The following is a 17,275-nucleotide window of genomic DNA, read 5'->3' as shown; positions in this document are numbered from 1 at the left end:
GTGTCTGTTCTGCAGTCTTTTGGTGTTGAAAGGAGAAATGTATTTTTCGGTATGATGAACCAGTGGTTCAGTGAATTTAAGCAAGCGAGCCCTGTCACTTTACAACCTCTACCACATATTGTGCCTCCTTCGATACCCCTGTGTCCTTAAAATTTTGTACTTGTGACAGCTAGTCGACCTTAAGTAGACAAAATTCGAAAATGTGGAGCTGAAGAATTTAGAGGCAAAATTGACGACGATCCTGCAAAAACTGAGTACTGGTTAGTGAATATGAAAAGAGTCTTTGCGAAATTTATGTGTACCCCTGAAGATTGTCTTAGATGTGTTGTTTCATTGTTGAAAGATGAAGCATACTCGTGGTGGGACACTTTGAGCACATTGAAATCCAGTGATCGTATTAATTGGAAGTTCTTTCAAATGGAATTCAGGAAAGAGTACGTAAGTCGACTGTTTCTTGATAAGAAAAAGAAAGTGTTCCTTGAACTTAAACAAGGAAATTGATTTGTAGTTGAGTATGAACGGGAGTTTATGTAGTTAAGACAGTATGCTCGTAATATAGTGTTAAATGAAGAAATGTGTATTAGATTTGAATATGGCTTGAATGATGACATTCGGATGTCTGTGACAACATTAAAGTTAGGTGAATTTGTAGAACTTTCAGAACGTACTCAGAAAATTGAAGAAATCTACAAAAGTAAAAGGTAGTCTAATGTGAGATATCGAGAATTTATCAAAAGAGGGTCGTTTAAGTCCGCTCAAACGTTTCCATCAAAGAAGTTTAGAAGTAAAGCAAATCGATCGACTACCTCTTCAGAATTAACTGGCAGAGATAAACCAAGGCAAAGTAATTTAATGTCTGTTAATTCTTCAGCGGCTAGTGCTGGAACTGTAAGGAATATTGAAAAAACTGTCCCCGTTTTTTATGATTGTGGCAAGAGACATTTTGGGGAATTTTGATATAAGTTAGGAGCTTGTTTTTGTTGTGGATCTACTGATCATTTTCTTCGTGATTGTCCAAAAAGGAAAAATTATTCGGGCAATTAGACTAGCAATCCTGAAGCAACATCAAAGAGGGATAGACGACCTGGAAACAGTAGAAATGCTACTTCTGGTTGGGGAAACAATGGTGATACCAACAAATGTTTTGAAGCGAGAGCACCAGCTAGAGCATATGCAACCAGAGCTACTGCACCAAATGTTATTTCTGGTACTTTTTCTCTTTTTGATATTAATGTGTATGCATTGATTGATCATAGACCAACTCACTCTTATATATGCATTGCATTAGTAGAAAAAATAATTTTTCTGTTGTGTTCACTGATTTCACTATTAATGTAACAAATCCACTAGGTCAGTGTGTTTTAGTTAACCAAATCTGTAAATCATGTCCATTGAAAGTTTGAAGTTACTAATAACTCTTGAAAAGAGTTATATCTCAAGCCTCTAAAATTGATGAATTGTCTGTACTTAAGTGGATATATTTCATTTTTAGGTTATTATTAGAATATTGCACAATAAAACTTGGATTGTGCATTGAATGTTATTATATGTTACTTTTATTGTTGGGAAGAAAGGAATTGGTTCTTGTATGCACTAAGTGCAGGAAGAACAAAGAGAATGAGAAAAAGGAGGAAAGGAATGAAGGAAATGAATATTGCCATGGCAAAAGGTTGGACATATTGCCAACAAAAATGCCATGGCAATTCCAGGAAGATGCTGATGCAACACTCAGTTCTCATCACTCTCAGCCAGCTGTACCAGATAAATTCACCTAAAAAATGGTGGAGGGTAACAGTTTAAGAAGAGAGCAGAGACGCAAGAAAGGGGACGACGCATTCAACCTTGGGTCTTGCACAATTTGGTAGCAACGAGTTAAAGCTGGAGTGGCAAAAGCTTCCTAGAATTCTACCTTCATTTTATTAATTGATTTCTTTGATTTTTAAACTATGGATGATGATGTTGAATGATGTCGATATTTTGTATTTTAATTCCCAACCCATGTGCTAATCTCATCGAGTTGGAATTACTTGATGATTTTTTATTACTTTTAATGGCCATGATATTATCTTGAGTAGATCTACTATTTCATTCGATTTGGGTTATGTTAAATACATGCATGCAAGCTCTAGATATAGATGAATGTATGGCATGTTCTTAGACTTGATTTAATTCTGAAAAGGTTAAGTGAGTTGGATAGTAATCGAATGATACAAGTAAGTACTCAAACAAATACTTTTAGTACTCTACTCATAGAGTTGTGTTCTGTATAGAGAAAGGAAGGATAGTGTCAGGTATCATTCAGGAGACTTCTAGACATACAAAGTCTTGGAACAGTAGCTTAAAGTCTAGCTCTCGAAAGAATCAGACTGCAGTAGTTATACACTAAACAATAATGTGGTTAAGGTTTTGCCATGGCATTATTATGTTATAACGATATAATGTGAGTAATTCCAACCTTCCCTTTCAACAGCATAAATCCTCCCAACTTTGTCTCGTAGATTTGCCACATCAATTTATTCAGTAATTGATCTTAATATTTCATACATTAATATTCCTCATCAAATTTTTATTCTATTCATTTTGCTATAGCTTAATTAGTATAGTTCATAATGATAACTCATTGATTTTAATTCATTTCGATCCCTATGGAAACGATCTAACTTATCACTTTATTACTTGGTTTGACATCTATACTTGCACATTCGCATTACATATTCACACGCAATAGTTACCACTTTCTTGCTAGCTTGATGTTGTTACCATTTCATGATTTTGATCTTATTTTGGGAATGGATTGGTTGTCGAAGCACGATGTAATAGTAAGATAGAGTTGAAAGCATAGTTACAAGAATTGTTAGATCGTGGATTTATTCGACCAAGTGTGTCACCTTGGGGTGCTTCCGTTTTGTTTGTGAAAATGAAAGATAGCTTGATGTGATTATGCATAGATTATTGTTAGTTAATCGAGTAACTATTAAGAATAATAGCACGTTTGGTTCGCTGTAATGGAATAGAGGTGTAATGGAATAACGGTGTAATGGAATAGATGTGTAATGGAATAGAGGCGTAATAGGTAATTCTTCTGTTTGGTTGAATGGAATGGAATAGAGGCGTAATGGTATTCTTGTGTTTGGTTGAATGGAATAGAGGTGTAATAGCATAAGGAAAAAAACTAAAATGACTAGAATACCCTTAGCAGAAATTTGTTTAGGTAAATGATTATTGTTATTGTTATTAAATTTTAATAAAATTATTAATATCAATAATAAATAATTTAATCATATTTTAACATAATTATTATTAAATATATATTAATTAAAATATATAATTTAATAAAATTCTTAATAATAAATATTCTTATATGAATTTATTAAAATCATAATATATGGTACTATAAAATATAATTTGAAATAATTATTATTAAATATATATTAATTAAAATATATAATTTAATAAAATTCTTAATAATAAACATTCTTATATGAATTTGCTAAAATCATAATATATGATACTATAAAATATAATTTGAAATAATTATTGTTAAATATATTTTAATTAAAATATATAATTTAATAAAATTCTTAATAATAAATATTCTTATATGAATTTACTAAAATCATAATATATGATACTATAAAATATTTTTAATTAATGCGTTGTATATGAATATGCACATTTAATTAGTTTTATTTTTAATAAAATATTTCTAATTAATTCCTTCAATTTTAATCACCTTCAATTTATTCATTGTATTATATCTAACGGCTCATCTATGTAATCACTAGCGCAATAAATCCTATAGCTTCGTACAGGTCTTGTAATTGCTCGATTAAAATTTTCGAACTACCTCAACTTAAGAAATTCGATCCCAAATTCAAATTTTTCAATACCAATAAAAATCAACTTATTACATCACCACTTGCAAAATTTAACTATAAAAACATTACTATGGAGTAAACCATAAAAAAAACAGGACATATAGTTCTCAATGACAGCGAAACTTGAGTTCAATGATGAAGTATCGTAATTGAGCCCATGATCCCTTATATACTCATCATGGTCGATATAACTCCTCAAGGGAGCAACATCTATCACTCTATCATCTAAGCTAATGCTTATAACAGAGGTATCAAACGTCTTCTTATATCCCTTACATTCACAACAAAGAATTCCAGCAAAACCAAAGTAACATGCATACAAACAAGCAAAATAGAAGGAATTCATTCAAACTTGTGCTTTAAAATTAAGTTCAATCAATTGCTAAAATCAGAGCCCCTAAATAAGAAAAATATAGAAGGCTTGTATGTGAATGCATGGCAATATGACAAGACAAAAATGAAAAAGGCTTGGCTCTTCAACAAAAGCAACATATACAACTCGGAGGATCCACAACACGACTTAATCTAACAACATCTTTTACTAATAGCCTAAAAATGCACATGGTGAATTGTCGATATACCATAGACCATAGACCGAAAAATATCAACCCAAGTTATTAGTAGCTGAAATCCCATCAAATTTCAGTAAATTTGAATGCTATGCAAATTGGTTAAGTTAAAACCAAGGTACACTTCAATAGCCATGAAAGAACATGGAACTTACAAAAAGGCTTGAGTTGTCATTTCTCAATGTTTTTGCATTACCAAATGCTTCTAGGATAGGATTGGTCTTCAAGATTTCATACTCTATTCCACTCCCACCACCAAGAACTGCCAAATATTGCATTGCTATATTTGTTGTCTCAGTTTTTGTCCCACTTTTTGTGCCCAACCTAGCATTGAACAGTCCACTGATCTCATCAGATTTCATATTCATATGATATTTCTTCCCTTCCTATAATTAAGAGAACAGAGGCGATTAGATTACCTCCAAAATCCAGCAACCACACGTAAGGTCATGAAGAGAAATAAGCCATTCCATACTCCACCAACACTGAATAAAGGAGCAGCTACAAGTAGGAATGCACTTGAGATCAATCCAACTACCACCTACACAATCACATTTGGGACCTTATATCAGTTTCCCAAATACTATTATAGCATATACTTGGTCATATATTACCATAGACACTGCAACATATTCATAGTCTGAAACCCCATAATAGAGTCCATCAAGAACAAAAGCTACGGCATTCACTGTTTGAGACCCAAGAACAAAGCGCAAAATAGTGTCAATTGTTAGACGAGTCTATCATCACAACACTTGATACAATATATGAGGAGTTCACTTACCAATGTACCCGACCAGGAAATTTGGAGAACTTCTGCATCCGTGGTAAATAAGCCAGAAAGTGCTTCAAATCCAATGAATAAAAAGACAGCCAAAGGAAACCCTGTTTCTAAACCAATCTGCTTGAAAGTCAAGGACAAAATATAACTGGCTAAGTTAGAGATACAAGGGAAATCAATTTTGGAGAATCGGACAACTAGCTTTTATAAACCTTTAGAACACTGTAAATCACTTTGGGAGCTTGTTGGTAATTCACTTGGGAGTAATTAGTTGCAAGAAGAGCCTGTAATAGAACCAAAAATACATCCAACAGGTTTCATTTGGTGCTACTTTATATGGTATTGTCATAAACATCCTACATTTGGGGTCTTCCAAATGAAAAACCAAAGGACATGCTACCTGACCAGAGAGTGCTAAAGCATTAGTTAACAAAGATACGACCAACCAAATTTGTACACAAATCTAATGACCACCATAGGAATAGGGCCCCGCTTAGTCGCCAGTGATGTTGCAAATGTGAGAGTTCCAAGAGTGGCTATTGTTCCTACCAATAAGTAGTCCACTGCAGTACCATCACAATTTCAATACTAAAATTCAATTTTTGTTGTTATTTTCATTTTATGAAGCTTAACTATAAGAAAAATAAGCAGACATCGAAAGTAATACTTAAGATCAACAAGACATGTACCGATTTTAAGTAGAGGAAACTTTACTCTAGTCAATTTTAAGAGAGATCGGTTCAACTTTTCCATTCAACTCCCACAAAAGTATAATAGCAATCGATATCTAGTTTCAAAAATAAAAATAAAAAATGAATAGAACATCCAAAATTAGCGAAATGTTATGAGGCAAATACACTAGAATTATTAAGTTTACCACATTATTGACGTACTCGAAATCACAGAGTAACTGCAGACCACCAACGCCAAAACCAAAGGAAATATCAAGATTACATCCAATATTGCATTTAGTAAGGTGCCCGCACTGTTAGTTCAAGCAAGAAATTAACTATAAGCGAGAAAGAGACCCCTTGAGGAACTTGAAACATAAGGCATGTCAGTAATACTTGCCAATGGCATACAAAGGTGTCTTTGTATCCTTAAATCCACGAAAAGTGCCTTGAGCAAAGAAGTGCAATTATGATGGTGGGGCACCAAAGGCCCTCCATGTCGAAATCGCTCATTGGTCCACGATCGACGAATCCTATGAAAAATAAAAGTAATAAGATATAATAAATTAAAGCATTACAATTCCAAAATATAATTACAAATACATCATTAGTTAGCCTGACATACCATAGGTATACCCATGATATTCATTAAGAAACCCGAGCCAACTGAGAGTACAACCGCTTCTGCAATGCCAAGTCCAGCAGCAAGTGCTAAGGAAGTGGACACTGAGGGGAGAAATTTCTTGCCTTGATGCTCGAATTCACCATCTTAATCATACCAAACCCCAGAGTCAATTAAAATTTCAACCAAACGATCATTTTCATGAAGTATTGCAGTTATTGTATAATCTTTTCACTGAAAATTACCATCCTTACTTTTACTAATCAATGCTTGCTCTTCAGCAACAAAGGATGTTGTGATATTAAGTAAAGGAACATTAAACAATCTCGACTCCAGATTGAATATCGATACAGATACCCCAACTGTCGCCAATTCAACCGACCCTTCACCACAAAAAAACTAATATTTATCAGCCAATAGTTACCTGTGTGATTAATAGATAAGGCTACAAAAGCAAGCTTGGTATGATAGTATTAATAATAAAAAAAGAAAAACAAGTACCCAAATGGCCAACAAAGGCTGTAGCAACAAGTGAAGCAATGGGATCAGTAGCCAAAGCCAATGCAGCAGGCAGTGCAATAGATAGATGCCAATTTTTAACGATAGTTACATGATTCAATTAATTTGATGAATCAAGTCTTAAACTTTCTAAACCCTGAAACTAATGTATGATTCAATTTCTAGAAATGTTGAATCTTCCATCATAGACATTTTAAAAACATAAAAGGGAAAACACGTTGAAAGAAAAATGTTAGGGCAGACAATGTTTACCTTGATTGAATTGGAAAGGTTTTCTTGACGGTTTTTTTGGAAATAAAATGTTTACCTTGTTGGGATTTGAAGAACAGAAGTCTGTTTTTGGACTTCCCTTCACTGCATTTGAAGAACAGTTCGGGTGCATTTGGTTCGACAAAACAACAAATGAAAGTGAAACGGGAGCGGTGGAGGTTGCTGGCCTGTTTGATGTTGGGAGGGAGAGTTCTGGAGGTGGATTTCGGCTTGGGAAGATGAGGGTAAAACAGGGCATAGAAAAGATAAGAATGCTAAATGGGAGCTAAACTGAACAAAGGGCAGGGAATAGAAATCGGTAAGAAAGGAGGAATACGTACGTAACCAATTCGGCGCGTAATGGGCATTACAGCGAACCAAACGCCGGAATAGGTGGGGCCCACCGATTCGGCGCGTAATGGTAAACCCATTACTTCGAACCAAACAAGCCGTAAATATCCATTAACCTGTATTGATGATCTGTTCAATCAATTGAAGGGAGGTTTAGTGTTTTCAAAGATTCATTTGAGATCTAGATATTAACAGTTGTAAGTTAAAGAGCCAGATGTATCAAAAACTGCTTTCAAAACTCGATATGGTCATTATAAATTTTTTGGTGATGCCATTTGGTTTGACTAATTCCCCTCCATCATTTATGGATTTGATGAATCGAGTCTGTCATGTAACACCCCAAACTCGGCCTAGACGTTATGGTCGAATCTGACGTATCATACTGAAGTGTCTTTCGAAAATTTAACTCATTGGTAAAAATTTGTTTCTAAGCTTAAAATAAACCCCTTTATTAATTATTTAACAAATCAAATAGGCAAAACGTTTGTCTTGTTGTCTGATATTGTTTTAATAAGTTAGTCTAAAATCATGAAAGCATTATTTCTTTAAATTCTATTGTTTAAAACTCATGACTTTGAAACAATAATTATTTTAAAAATTCGTCTTCTCATATCTAGTAGTTTAAAATCTGTAAGTAAAAGCCCAATTAAAAATTTAAACCAACTTAAAGGCCTTATTACAAAAACAAAACCCAACTTATAAATTAAATAAAAATAAAAGCAAGTGTAGACAACAGTTGTTGTGCGGCCACCTCCAGATCCCTCGAAGCACCGAATCACCTATGGCTAGGGATTACCTACACAGTTAAAAGAAGAGGGTGAGTTTACGAAGCTCAGTGTGGAATCCCCTACCAAACTGTCAACATACAACATGTAGTAATAGTCTGGTCCCGAGCCCTATTCAGTATCAGTACAGTGTGGGCCTAGCCTGATACAGTAACAATACAGTGCCATATTGTAACCCATCCCAATCCAACCAACACACCACTCCGTACCACCAACACACCATGTGGGGATAAAATCGACCCACCCAGCCAACACACCAATACCGCAAAGAAAGTCATAATAAAGATCGCAATGAAGTCGCCAAGATAAATATATGTGGCAAAGCCACCAATACAGTATACTTCCCCCATATCAGTATCCCAACCCTATGCAGCATGTCATGTCATAAATCATACGTGTATGCAAAACATCATACTCAGTAACAATCATATATATATATATCATATAATAAATCAGCCATACATAAGCTAAGGGCATAACGGTCATTTCATCTCCTAGAGGTATTTTGGTCATTTTAACCTATGGGAGTATTTAATTCATTTATTGACCGCTCGAAAGGTCCGTAGTCTCCAAAGCCCATTACTCAGGCCCAAGTGGGCCTGCACTCTAGTGTATCCCGTTTAGCCCAGAATTCACCACGGGTACGAGTTCTACATAGCCCAGTGCAATATTTACGAAAAATCATGGTTTTCATTCGTATGGGGCTCGCGAGCCCATTGGGCCCATACGACCCATTTCAGCCCAACGTGGCCCATTACGGCCTACGTCCATGGAATAGCTCATGGAGACCTCTCTAGTCTGTCACCCATGATTTGAGGATTTGGTTTACCATATGAGCGATCTCATGCTCATGTGGTCTCCAATGTCGTACTTTCAGCTTTTCGGCTTTTGTCGTCTAACAATTATAGCGGCGCGTTTACACACCTGTTTGTGAAAACGCACCAAGATCCACTTGCACCCAAAATCTACATTCATACAAGTTTTCCATTAGTTGCTAAACAATAGGGTTAATCTCCTTCTTTTACATCCTTAACCAAAACTAAATTAATACTTGCCTCGACTGTCAAAAGTGGCTTAGCCCACTTATACCATTGGCAAAGGTTGACTACAATCTTCTTGACAAATATCTGTAATGCAAATGGATTTATTAAAAAAAAAATTAATCATGTGGTTTAAATGCACTTCATGATAACTTACAAAAATACAACAAGCATTCGGCCTACACCTAGAATGCTAGCCCACATACCTACCTTAGATTGAGAGAAGAGAGAATGGTTTTGAGAACTTGGTATTACTTGATACTCCTTCAATCCTCGAGGAGTTCGAACTGTCAGAGAAGACTGATATATGGCTGAACCAGAGACAATAATGGGAGATATCTCTCGATCAAAAAGGAAATAATAGGAGGTAGAACAAAGACAAAAAGAGAAGGATATTCGGCCAAAGAAGAAGAAGAGAAGAGAAAGAAGATTCGGCCAACAGGGAAGAAAAGAGAGAAAGTAAGAGAAGGGAGGATTCGAGAATAAGAGAAGAGGGGGAAGAGGAAAGAAAAGAGCAGAAAAGGACAAACCCGAGAGGTATTTCCCAAAACTTGGCAACATTCGGCGCCCAAAAGCTAATAGGTGAAACACGAAACTGACCAAAACCGAAGCAGACAGAAAGAACCCCCAAAATTGAATATCTTTAGTACCTAGTAATGTGATCCCAATCGCATCATGTTACGACACAACTCGATGCCACCGAGATTCGCCCAAACTCGAAGGGCACAAGTGCAAAATGAAGCATTTAATTTTAGTTTGTTAATTTGGCTGCTGGAAAATAAGGACTTTGATTCATTAATTTTTAGTTATTTTAATTATTTTAGTTTTTGTTTTTAATTATGTCATAGTTCGCACATCATTAATATGTGTTCTGCATTTAATAAAGTCATGCATTAGGTAACTTTCATGTTAGTTAAGTTTGCATCATTAAATAAGTCATGTTAGTTTAATTATGTAACTTTCATGTTAGTTAAGTTTGCATTTCAAACCATGCATTTAAGCATCTTAGTTTAATAAATGAGTTCTTGGATATTTATTCAACTCATCTTAGTTAATTAATAAGTGTTTTTGTTGAGCTTTATCTAATAAGTATAGCTCTTAATTAATCTAGTTACTAGGATTATTTATTGATGCATGAGTTAAGTTCATTTAATTATGCTTCTTTAATTAACTAGTTGCTGGAATAATTGATGCATATGTCTTATTTCATTTACTTAAGTATTAATGTGTGTTCTGTTTTAGCTCATTTTAATGTGTTTATTGCAGGAGTCTTTTCATGTCGTAACTGTTACAATTCAAGGCTGTTACAAATTAAATAAAGTGGTTGTTCAAGTCATTTTCAGTTACAAAGTAAAAGGGCTGTGTTACAAAGGAGGTTTATACATCATTTAAAGAGGTTTTAAGGAGCATTATATCGTATATTAATTTCGGCAGCAACCTTTTAAGCTACCAACCCGTTTTTGCCACTTCAAAGGTTAATTCAAGCATTCAGATACCATTAAGGAACTGGTTAATAAGTTGGTGTCTATTCGGCTAGCCAAGGGTTAACTCAAGAGTCATTTTTCACGCAATTAAAGTTATTCAGTCATCAGAATTGAAGAGAATTCAATGAAGGAGTTATTTGTTTCAAGAATGCCAAGAGACTTGAACTTTAATTCAGCTTTTAATTAGCACATTAAGATGAATGCTTGTGACTATTTGGCTACCCCATTTTTAGCACTATAAATAGGTGAAATCAGATTTTGTAATGGACTTTTGCTAAACTTTTGCCAATTTGTTTAATGAAACTTTGTTTCTGTGAGGTTAACTTCCTCTCCAATTTCTTACGAGTCTCGAGTGACTTATCTAGCGAGCTAGTGGCGTCATCCTAAACTTGTTTCTGAACTTATCACCAACCCTAGTGTGGCGTTCATCCATCTAAATATAGATTCAGTTCCTACTTTGCTAAGTAACGGGTCGAGGTCCATCAACCTATTCCCAACTTTCACCTTAAACCATATAAGATTTGGGGTGATACTCGTTATAGTATCGAATCTTTCATGATGTTTAAGTTCTATTATTCATCTCCATCACTTACTTTTTCTATCCTACTTCTTTGTAAAATCGAGCCTATCCAAAGTTATTCCATCTAAAATCCATCTATCTTTTAGCCACCTTGAACTTATTCCAACATACAATTCCATACTTAACCAAAATTCATCCATTTTCAAAACTGAAGGAAGCTTCCTCGTCGAAGATCGGGCAACTCAAATACGACTCGACTCAACACTGAGATAGATCGTATCATTTGGTATCAGAGCTACTAAAACGAGGGGTACCGGCATTCGTAGCAATCCCAGAGTAAGTTAGTGAAAAAAAATTCAACAAAAATTGAAAAAAATTCGTGAAATTCAAAGTATTGTATTGTAATTAGTATTTTGTAATAAAAAAAGAAATTAGAAATTAAAAAAAATGTTCAGTTTTTGTTCCAAAGTTCTGTTGGAGTGTTGAGAGTTACACCTTTATTTTTGCACTCCCGATCTAGGAAGTCAATTTTCTATCATTTGCCATCAATTACCTTTCCCAACGCCACACTTGCAACTGAGAATTTTCTTTGTTTAGCCTACCACCCTACCATTTACAATCTACCCTTGTTACCCTTTTTGAAATCAACCCCAAGTAGTAAATAAGTCTAAACTAGACAAATTACGAAATCATGAGAGAAAGATCGAGAGGTAAATGGCACGAGTGTGTGAGAGAATTAGAGTAAAACAGCCATTTAACGAGTGCAAACACAAGTGTGAGTGCCATCCAATTTTTCTTTGTGAGTGAAATGTGAGGTATTTATTTTTCGTTTTGTTTTAATCACTTTTCTTTTTAGTAATAAAATCATGATTCGAGAAGAATTTTCAAAATCGAATTTCCAATATGTGCTGCAAGAGATGTGTAGAATGGTGAAATCCAAATTTGACAAATTGCATGAACGATTGGACCGAGTGGAGGAAAGAGCCCCACGGAAGCCAACTTCACCAAGTCGAGGGACGGAGTCAAGACCATCGAGAAAACAATCGTCTAATGATTATTTGGGAAGAGACCTATATCGTGGTTCTTATTCATCAAGGAATTCTAGTTGAAAGAGAGAAAACTTTGAGTTTGCGAATTTCTAATATGACACACGAGAAAGTAGAAATATCTCGTAAAGTGCGTCAAGGCAATCATCCACGGAGAAATATTCACGACGAGTTGAACTTGGTTCATATGTAGATTCTTCCCCTTCTCTCTACCGAAAAACATGTCATTCTGATTTCTATGTTTTATCTTCATCTTGTAAAGAAAAAATGAGAGAAAAAGAAATAAAAAGAAAAGAGAGATAAGAGATGATAATGAGAGAAAATGAGTGGATATTAAACGAACTCGAGAGAAGAAAAAAAGAGAGTGAGAGTGGGAAAAAGAAAAATGAGATTGAGATTGAACAAAAATGTGAGAAAGAAGAGAAAATTGAAAATGAAAATGAGTTAGAAAAAGAAACAAAAGAAAAAGAAGAAAGTGAGCGAGAAAAAGCGAGAAATGTTTTCACAACATGTGAGTTTTCGTCGTGTTGTTTCTTTTCAGTTTTTAAAGATTCGATTGACAAATACCAGCTTCAATACTTGTCTGATGAGAGGCGGTTTCGATTGCTCGAGAAAGGTAAGAACGAGAATGACATCCACCCACAATTGCCTAAAGGTAAGAAAGGTCAGGTTTCTATATCCTTTAAACAACCCTATTCAATTCATAGTAAGGACATTGATTATGACGTGGGTTTTGGAAAAGAGCTAAACCTTGATGTGGTCAATTTTAATGATGGCAAGGAAAATTTTTCTAATGATAATTGTTGCGTTGATCAGTATGTGGATGAAGTGAGACACTTCGATGATATTGAAAAATGGCAATTAAAGTTGCATGCTGTCGAGATAGTGGCTAGTGACATAGCTTTTAAAAGACCTCTTTATTTTGTTTTGGCTAACTGTTACTCTCCGCTTGTGGTAGATAATTTTCTTGTAAATGGAGGCATGAAGAATTGTTTATTAGATGTTCTCTGTGTTGAACAATCTATTGTTGATGTTGGATTGATTCACATATGCAAACTTTGGACGTGTGTGGTACGGGTTATTCACATGCAAAGCTTGATTTGTTTGATTATGATGGTTTTGTGGAGCCCTCAAATTCTTGTGCAAAATTCTCTTTCCTAAGCATGTTTTCTTGGATGAAATGTAACAAGTTTGACTATTCGATGGTTGTTTGCCCATTCCTTCTTTGTTTCGCATATGTGAGATGGTAAGCAAAAACTTCATTTTTGGTCCCCGTGATTATTATTCTTTATTATTGATCGAGGGATTTGAACCAATGGATTTTGATTTTTGAGACTATAGCTATCGAGAACTTTGTTATTTTGGATTATTATTGAAAGCAATCAAGCATTCTGAATTTCATGTGAATAGATGTGTGATCCATTTGTGCTTGCTTGATGTTATGACTTTAAATCTGAAAACAAAGTTATTGAACTATGATAAGTTGCAAATGCTAAATCAAAGCTTTTGTTCTACATCGTTGTTCAAAGGATTTAGGTCATGGGCTTTTGTTGTCCAAAATTAGAATTGTCGAATGCTTCTTGATTCTGGTATATCACCGATGAAGAAATTGTTAACTCATTGCAAAAAGGTAAAATCAACTTCTATTTTTTATCCTGGCATCAATTCATATGTTTCATTTTTGAATGAAATTACAGCAAGTATTTTTGAGCCTACAATCCAAGTTGCCATTAACCTATTTCATTTTCGTGTAGGTGGCTTTTTGACATGGTTCCTTCCTAAAGAGGGAGGGCAAGTAACTAACCGATGTATTTTTCAAGTACATGAATTTCAAGTTGTTTGGCGCAAGTCTGTCAAATTTGTCAACCAAAGGGCTTCTAACCTTGAAAGATTTTTCGCAAGCAAGTGACCCGATTTGAGGACAAATTGTCTTCAAGAGGGAGGGTATGATGCGATCCTGGCCGCATCATGTTACGACACAGCTTGAAGCCACCGAGATTTTCCCAAACTCGAGGGGCCCAAGTGCAAAATGAAGCTTTTAATCTCAATTTGTCAATTTGGCTACTGGAAAATAAGGACTTTAATTCATTAATTTTTTAGTTATTTTAATTATTTTAGTTTTTGTTTTTAATTATGTCATAGTTTGCACATCATAAATATGTTTTTTGCATTTAATAAAGTCATGCATTATGTAACTTTCATGTTAGCTAAGTTTGCATCATTAAATTAAGTCATGTTAGTTTAATTATGTAACTTTCATGTTAGTTAAGTTTGCATTTCAAACCATGCATTTAAGCATCTTAGTTTAATAAATGAGTTGTTGGAAATTTATTCAACTAATCTTAGTTTAATTAATAAGTGTTTTTGTTGAACTTTATTTAATAAGCGTTGCTCTTAATTAATCTAGTTACTAGGATTATTTATTGATGCATGAGTTAAGTTCATTCAATTATGCTTCTTTAATTAACTAGTTGCTAGAATAATTGATGCATATGTTTCAGTTCATTTACTTAAGTTAAGTATTAATGTGTGTTATGTTTAATAAGTGCTTACATGTGATTAATAAGATCATTTTAATGTGGTTATTGCAGGAGTCTTTTCATGTCATAACCGTTACAATTCAAGGCTGTTACAAATTAAATAAAGTGGTTGTTCAAGTCATTTTTGGTTACAAAGTTAAAGGGCTGTTACAAAGGAGGTTTATACATCATTTAAGGAGGTTTGAAGGAGCATTATATCATCTATTTAATTTCGGCAGCAACCTTTTAAACTACCAACCCATTTTTGCCATTTCAAAGGTTAATTCAAGCATTCAGATACCATTAAGAAGCTGGTTAATAAGTTGGTGTCTATTCGGCTGGCCAAGGGCTAACTTAAGAGTCATTTTTCAAGCAATTAAAGTCATTCATTCAGCTAAATTGAAGAGAATTTAATGAAGGAGTTATTTGTTTCAAGAATGCCAAGAGACTTGAACTTTAATTCAGCTTTTAATTAGCACATTAAGATGAATGCTTGTGACTATTTGGCTACCCTATTTTTAGCACTATAAATAGGTGAAATCAGATTTTGTAATGGACTTTTGCTAAACTTTTGCCAATTTGTTTAATGAAACTTTGTTTCTGTGAGGTTAACTTCCTCTCAAATTTCGTACAAGTCTTGAGTGACTTATCTAGCGAGCTAGTGGCGTCATCCTGAACTTGTTTCTGAACTTATCACCAACCCTGGTGTGGCGTTCATCCATCTAAATATACCTTCGGTTCCTACTTTGCTAAGTAACGGGTTGAGGTCCATCAACCTATTCCCAACTGTTACCTTAAACCATATAAGATTTGGGGCGATACTCGTTATTGTATCGAATCTTTCTTGATGTTTAAGTTCTATTATTCATCTCCATCACTTACTTTTTTTATCCTACTTCTTTGTTAAACCGAGCCCATCTAAAGTTATTCCATCTAAAATTCATCTATCTTTTAGCCACCTTGAACTTATTTCAACATACAATTCCATACTTACGCAAAATTCATCCATTTTCAAAACCGAACGAAACTTCCTCGTCGACGATCGGGCAACTCAAATATGACTCGACTCAACACCGAGGAGGATCGTATCACCTAGAGACCAAATTCGGCGAATACTACCCTAAAAAGTTCTTCCAAATGCAAAAAATAACAACCTTTCCCCTTCCAGCCGAATTCTCAAGGCTTAAATTACCCCAAACAGTACACACTCCCCCTCCTAATCAAATTCTTTGATTTTCTCCTAATATCCCTCCCCTTACCCCTCCTTGATTTACTCCACAAATTCCTCATCAACTCCCCCAACAACTCTAATAAAATTCTATTCAAACTCTCCTTAGCTGTGTTTCAATCCAACTCCACTACCTATACAGCTCAAGCAACAAAATAAATACTCCATTGCACAACCTAGGACTTGAACCTCAGACCTCACAATTACACAACGGCACCTTGCCACTAAACCACAAGCTCTTTTTGTGTCATAAAACCAGCACTATTATTTATAAGGCCTATAAGCCAATGTCCAGTTTCATACAATAGCAAAACTAAAAATTCTGCAAAAGGCTAGACTTGAAACCAGGCTTCTCAAACACTCCCATACACACCCAAATCACTTAGCCATTAAAGAAAACAAGCAATTTGTCTTAAAACATGCAAAAATTAAAGACTTAGATTTTTGGGGCATTACAACTCTACCCCCTTAATGAAATTTCGGCCTCGAAATTTACCTAGTGAAAAAAGATGAGAGTATTGTCGATGCATCGCCTCCTTAGGTTCCCACATGGCTTCTTCTGAACTGTGATTATGCCAAAGCACTTTGACTAGAGGAATAGATTTCTTCCTCAGTACTTTAACCTCACGGTCCAATATCTGCATTGGCTCCTTCTCGAAGGTCCGATCTTGCCTAACCTTGATCTCCTCGACTGGTACAATGAGTATGGGATCAGAGCAATAACGCCTTAGCATGAAGACGTGGAACATATCATGAATTTGGTCTAATTCTGAAGGCAACACAAGTTGATATGCGACCAGCCCCACACGCTTCAGGATACGGTAAGGCCCAATGAACCTAGGGCTAAGCTTACCTTCCTTCCAAAGCTCAGTATCTTTTTCCATGGGGAGACCTTGAGAAAAATGTAGTCCCCTACAATTTACTCAATCTCTAGGCATTTAAGGTCCGCGTAAAAATTTTGCCTATCAAATGCTTCCTTCAATTGGTCTCGAATCATTTTTACCTTCTCTTCG

At 34.9% G+C, this 17,275-nt stretch overlaps 1 pseudogene; it reads right to left on the bottom strand.

The window, feature by feature from the left end:
* Window positions 1–4,572: 4,572 nt before the first annotated feature.
* Window positions 4,573–17,146, bottom strand: LOC105798708 (protein DETOXIFICATION 44, chloroplastic-like; annotated as a pseudogene).
* Window positions 17,147–17,275: the final 129 nt, after the last annotated feature.

Source organism: Gossypium raimondii, chromosome 9, assembly GCF_025698545.1.
Source record: "Gossypium raimondii isolate GPD5lz chromosome 9, ASM2569854v1, whole genome shotgun sequence".
NCBI classification, from domain to species: Eukaryota; Viridiplantae; Streptophyta; class Magnoliopsida; order Malvales; family Malvaceae; genus Gossypium; species Gossypium raimondii.
This window is presented reverse-complemented; position numbering and strand designations above follow the sequence as displayed.